We start from the raw sequence: 7,081 nt of genomic DNA on the forward strand, positions 1-7,081 counted from the left end.
TGGGAGACTCATTTAAGATTATGGGTCAATTAATCCCATTTAAAGTTATATATTTTTATATTACTTTTAGAATATTAATAAATTTATAATATTTTTGTTTTACTTAATCAGCTTTAATATATATATATATATATATATATATATATATATATATATATATATATATATATATATATATAATTTCATTGTATAAATTTTCTAATACAATAATGTTTTAAATGAGTATTGTTTTAAAGTTATACAATAATGTTTTACTCAAAAAATGATGTTTTAAATTACAAAAAATCACAGAATAATCAAATCTTTTACTAATTTTACTACAATATATTCAAACTATTAATTAATCATGAATAATTTGTAGTATTATTAGTACACTTTTCTCTAATTTAACATGGTTTTCTTTTTTGAATGAAAATCTAACAAGCTCAAATGCAAATGTGCAAATAGGATTTAAGTTATTTACTTAGCAGAAAATTTGAAAAAAAATAAGATTATTTAACAACTTTATTCAAAAAATAAGCTTTGTTTAAACTTTATTTCCAAAATAAGCGTCCTTACCTTCAAACCTAGGCTTCGTGTATACTCGCACTTACTAACAGCGAATTGAAAGAAATGGTAAAAAATTTAGTCAAGAGATATGTCGCTGTTAGTAACAGCGACCTAATGTTTGATAACAGCGAATTAAAAGAAATGGTAAAAAATTTAGTCAAGAGATATGTCGCTATTAGTAACAGCGACATATCCCTTGACCTGGTTTGACTTTTGTTGATCTTTTTGTATGATTTAAACTAACCGTTGTAAAATTGAAAAATAGTCGTTATGAAGTTGAAAATAGCCGTTGTTATTATGTTCTATAAATAACTCCATCATCTCCCTACTTCATTGTATCCAAACTCCATCATTCTTGTTCTAGTTAATCGATTTTGAAGGTAACATAAAGTATTATGTTAGTATTATTCTCAATTTATAAATGTTAATATTATTTTTGAATGTTTACTTATGTTACTATATCATATGTGTTCCGTAGATGTCACAGGAGCATTCTATTGAAGAGCTTTATGATTGTGGTTATGAAGTTGAGTTTAATACAGATTGGAGCGACGTCGATCCCGGCCGGGATTTTGTTGCTTGTCCTTTCTATTTGGATGAAGGATTCGGATGCACGTACTTTAGGTGGGTTGCTCCGAAGGGTACCAAATCGCTTGAAAAAGAAAAACAAGAGCTTAAAGATGAGGTATTTAATCTCAAAAGACAAATAGATGATATGAAACATAGGAAAGAAAAGACTGAAAGAATTATGAGAAAGTTGAAGAAGCAATCTTAGTTAGCGGCGGTGGTTTAACTTAACGAATGAACTATGTAATTTGATATGGATTCGTTGAACATGAATGAAATTTTGTTGAATTTTCGAGAGCATTTCCCCTATTTGAATATGATTGTCTGTATAATTTTGATTAAATTCATACTTAATTCTTGGCGGAATGATTCATCGCCGAAAACTCTTAGTAATTAACATCATTTCATTCATAATAAACATGTGATAATACGATAAAAATATATACATCTACCTATATATTACAAATTATACACAAAAGTCCAAATGTTACAAATATTCACTATGTACAAATGTTCAATATATACAAAATCTTACTAATGTTCAATATATACAAATAGTATACGAATGTTAATCCTCCTCCTGTACCCTGTCTAACTGTGACGGTTTACGATGCCTCCTACGATAGTAAGAGGCTATCGCATGACGCTCGAGTAGGGGAGGTGATTGATATTGTGATGATCCAGCACCCTGTGAGGACCCGACACCATAGTCGGGGCACGTTAAGTCTACCTCCTCAAGATGAACATCGGCATGATGAGGAGATGACCCCTGCTCGTCCATAGTGGTGTCCGGCATAGCGACTTCTGGAATGAAGTGCTGAAACTGTGTCCCTAGGAGTATGCCTTGGGCAATCTCCCGTACAGGCTCCTCTTGGGTGGAGCTGATGACAGATGCAATGCCTTGTGCCTGCATTAAGACTGAAGTATTAATGAAATGTATAACATGTAAGTTCTATGGATAATAATCAACGTTGAAGAATACTTACAAAGTGTGTCATTGTCGGTGCTGCGGGAGTGTACTAGGCTGCCGCGATGATACCTCATAGTGTCATCCATCGACGAGTGATGGAGAGGAACCACGGCATGTAATCCGCTGAAGTAGGTGCGCCTACAGCCTCGATCGGCGCACCTTGGGCCAGCAACTCCAACCTGTGATCCCAACGAGCTATATGGCGCCAGTTGATCTCCAACCGGAGATGATCTCCCATGGCGCATCAAGCAACGTCAAGTACAAAAGCTGTACCCTGTTGCCAGTCTTGTCGGAGAACAAGACAGTACCAATCAGATATGAGAGATACGCCAACGGTAGCCTCATCAGCACCTTCAGGGAGGTGCGAGAAGTTCTTCGCAAGCCATGTTACGCGCAACGCGCTCCCTTAGGCTACCTCTGCGGGAGGTCGGACTTCTAATAATCTATGGACTTTATCTTGCCAACTTTCGAATTGGCGTCCAACGGTGCAGACGGCATGTCCCTCGATGGGAAGCCGTGTAAGCACAGCTACGTCAAGTAAAATGACAGTAGCCTCACCTAGAGATAGGTGGAAGGTATGTGTCTCTTGGCGCCACCACTCGACTAAAGTCGTGACTAGCGCCCGATCGACTCTTCCATAAGCGATGAGGTGGAAGTCGTACAACCTCGCTCGCTGAAGGTAGGGGATGATCCGTGCGTCAATGGCCCACGGAGCAGAGTCGAGATGCCTGGTGTATATGGTCTCCACGTCGGACACCTAAACGCAAAGATTATATTAACATAAAGTTAAATTATAAAGGCATGTACATTCAAAATACTAAGTTCACTAACCTGGACATCCCATAGTACACTGCTCCTGTGATCCGCCTGCATCGTCAGTACACTAGGGTCTCGAGGGCCTGGAGCTGTTGGATCCATCTCTACTGCAATTCAACAATAACTAAGTTGTAGTTATGATTATACGTAAAAAGACTTAAGAAATACTCAAATTGTTTACTTATGTTATTTATTTATTTCATAGTCTTTATGTTTATATACTCAAATACAGATACTGTTTACCTTGATGTGCAAGTTCTAGTGTTGTGACCTTCACTACCACACCGTCGACAAGCGTTGCGTCTACTTGATCCTTCATCCATCTCGTTGGTGATCCTCCTTAACTTAGGTCTTTCTAGTCCACGAATGTGATCTGGATCGTGTATCACCTCGACACCGGTGTATTAAGGCCATGACCTCTTATCAATCAACGGCATGAATATGGATTCATATGTATTTACATAGCTCTGAGTAGTGTAGCAAGACTCAAAAAAACGCTCATACGATAAGTGTCTTTTAATACAAACGGCAAGAACATAAGAACAAGGTAAGTGATATATGGAGGGTTTGTTACAAGTGCATTTCATTTCTCTCAAATCCACACTTTGTATTTTACCACCCTTGGCGGATCCTCTATTACCACGTCCAGTCTTAATTTGAAAAAGGCCTCGTCTGTAGTCAAATGCGATGATCTCATGGAAGTTTTCCTTCTCAGTGTTACGGGTGATAATTCTTGTGGCGTGTGAAGTGTACTTACTTCCCCCAATTAGCCATGCATTTGCATTTTCGCGTCTTTTAACAAAATAATCATTAACACGGTAGAAGGTGAACTCCACAAGAGTAGTTATAGGCAAGAAACGTACACCCTTCATCACGTTATTGAATACTTTGGCTAAGTTGGTATTAGTAACACCATACCTATACCCTCCATCATGACATATTGACCATTTACACATATCACCAACTTGATCAATCCATTAGCAACACCAATAGCCTTCAATCCCTCGATGACCTTATATGGTTGTCTTTGCTCTGCAGTCCTTCCATACATCTTCTTCAGCTTCACATTACCCATTTGACGGTTGAAGTTACGTAACAAATGCCGCAAGCAAAACCTATGATGGGCATTCGGAGGTTGCCATTCCGGCTCCTCCATGGTTGCTAGAATGCCCGCATGTCTATCGGAAATAACACATAAACCTGGACTATGCATCACATGCTTACGAATACACGCCATAAACCAAGACCACGCGGCTATGCATTCTTTCTCCACCAAAGCAAAGGCAAGCGGGAAGATTCCCTTGTTCCCATCTTGAGTAATCGCACTTAACAATGTATGGCGATACTTACCATACAAATGTGTTCTGTCAATGGCAATAAAGGGTTTGCAATACTTGAACCCCTCAATACTAGGTTTAAAAGCCCAGAACACGCGTTGGAAAGTTCTAATACTAGGACGGACATACACACCAACATCATTATCTTCCTTAAAGAACCACTCAACTACAGTCCCAAGGTAAGAAACTTGCATTGCTTTCAAGAAGCGTGGAAGGAGAGGATAAGAATTTTCCCATGTCCCATAGATGGAGAGAAGGGTTTGCTGTTTAGCACACCATGTCCGATTATAAGTCACTTCGACACCAAATTGGTCTTTCACCATTTGTCGCACTATAGAGACCTTAATTGATGGGTCTTCAGCAACACAATTTCTAATAAGATTGTTAATCACGGAAGATGTCAAATGAATGTGTCCATCTGACACATTTTCAGAACTTAATATACAACCCCCATGCTTCCTTTTATATGTAACAATCTCCCATAAAGGTGAATAGGAGCTCTTCCTAGCCCTAAGCCTCCAAGCACACCCTCTCTTACACTTCAAGGTGAGCACAGTTTGATTTGAAGTCTCAGTTCGGTACTCAACGTTCCTACGAATATGATACTATCTAACAGCATCCAACAACACATCCTTGTTATCAAACATCATACCCTTTTGAAACTCTCCTTCATCGGTGTAGGTTGTATCACAAGCCTAAGACCTCCAAGAGTTGTCCTCAACGTGTTCATCTAGAGGGGGAACTAGTGCATAAGGTGTAGGAGCAATGATTATTGGAATGTTGCCTAAGCTCATGTCATTAGCTAGAGCCTCCTCGTCAACACCCACATCGTCCTCAGAAGGAGCTTCAACGAATTCATTACTCTCACTATTAACATCACCCCAAGGCTCATTTGTATCTTCTAAGTTAAAAGTATATCATTTGAGACTTGAATTTGAAGTTGATTGGGTTCATTAGAAGGAGAAGAGGAAGATGGCATAATGGGATTTTGGATTTCTTGGGTAGGGAAGGGCGTATGAGAAGGAGTAGAAGAAATTACATTCAGGAATGCATTTGTTTCTACAATATTGACATCTTGATTCCCTAGGGGTACCTCTTATACATATAACTCTAAAGAAGGAAAAGAGGTAGACTTTGAATACTCCCACATTGCATCTATAGCCTCCTCATCCTCAACCGGAAGAGCTAACAACTCTCCACTCATATTGTACTTAAAATTTACATTAACAGTACTTCTTGTAGTGTCAATGCCAATCATAGAGCAAATAAGATGTTTAAATTCATTCAAATCCATGTTTGAGTTGCATGCAAACAGTTTACGTCTTCCCCCAACATAATTAACATTGCTACTACTTGATCGAATTGAACCATTCCAAAAACATACAACAGTCACACGAAATGAAGTCATTTCTACAAAAATACTTACAAAATCAACATCACCATCAAGTGCATAAATATATACTACATAACAACATTGATTAAATTTAAGTTTTGCATTCAAACATTCTCTAAATTAAATTCAAATTTAGGGTTTGCATTCAAACATTCTCTACATTAAACTCAAATATTTTCTACATTAAATTCATGAACAAACAACCTCAGTATGAAGATCATGGCAAATAACAAGTACATTTGACATATTCATAGAGTTTAAGTGTAAATGACCACCATAAATGACATACATTTTAAAATCAACAAGAACTAAAAAATAAATAATAAAAACGTACCTTAATAAGCTATAGATCAACAAGAAGTAGTAAATTGCAAGTTTAAGAACCTGCATTTATGTGAAAGTTCATGAACATTTTGTGAACCCTAATTTTTCAAAAAGGAAAAAACACAAAAAAAAAAAATAGTACCTTAAGTGAACGTAGGAAGATGACAGAACTAATTAGTAGTAGAAACTTGGAATTTGATGAAATTAATTAAAGAATTGAAGTTGATATTAATGGTGGAAAGAAGAGGGAGATCTCGTAGGTTGAATGAGGAAGTAAACTGAAATGAGGAAGAAGGAGAACTGAAAAATTTAACACGCATCAAGTCGCTGTTACTAACAGCGACTTGACCTTATTGACCAGTCAAACATTAGGCCGCTGTTAGTAACAGCGACATATCCATTGACCAAAATTTTGACAATTTCTTTTAATTCGCTGTTAATAAGAGCGAGTTTACACCAAGCCTAGCTTTAGAGCCAAGAACGCTTATTTTGGGAATAATCTTACTTTTTTCAAATTTTCTACTTAGCATATGTGGTAAAAATTTGAAAAGGTTAAGTGAAGCAATAAAAAAAATTAATAAAATAAACTAGTTTTTAAACTTATTCCAAAAGTAAGCGTGAAAATCCCAAACCTGAGGTTTGGAGCTGTTCGCAGTTAGTAACTGGGAACAGCTTTGACTTTTTTTTGACCTGTTCGCAGTTACTACTGCGAACAGCTATCTGTGTATTTTGTGCAGCTATCTGTTCGCAGTTAATAACTGCGAATAGGTTAAAACAAGTCAAAATAGTTGTTCGCAGTTAGTAACCGCGAACAACTATTTTGTCCTATTTGACTGTTCACAGTTAGTCTCCAAACCTCAGGTTTTGAATTTTCACGCTTACTTTTGAAAAATTTTTGAAAACTAGTTTATTTTGTTAATTTTTTTTATTTTTTCACTTAACCTTTTCAAATTTTCATATGTGGTAGAGTTTTTTGGAAGCCCATATAGTAGCTTAGGACCCCTTAAAATATTATTGCAGAGTAAAAAAACAAATAATTCTTTCAGTTGGTTAAACAAGTTAATTAAAAAAGCTAACAATTAACATTCATCCAAACACTCTCATAATCAAAACGAAAAAAGAGAT

This window comes from Amaranthus tricolor, chromosome 15 (genome assembly GCF_026212465.1).
Source record: "Amaranthus tricolor cultivar Red isolate AtriRed21 chromosome 15, ASM2621246v1, whole genome shotgun sequence".
NCBI lineage: Eukaryota > Viridiplantae > Streptophyta > Magnoliopsida > Caryophyllales > Amaranthaceae > Amaranthus > Amaranthus tricolor.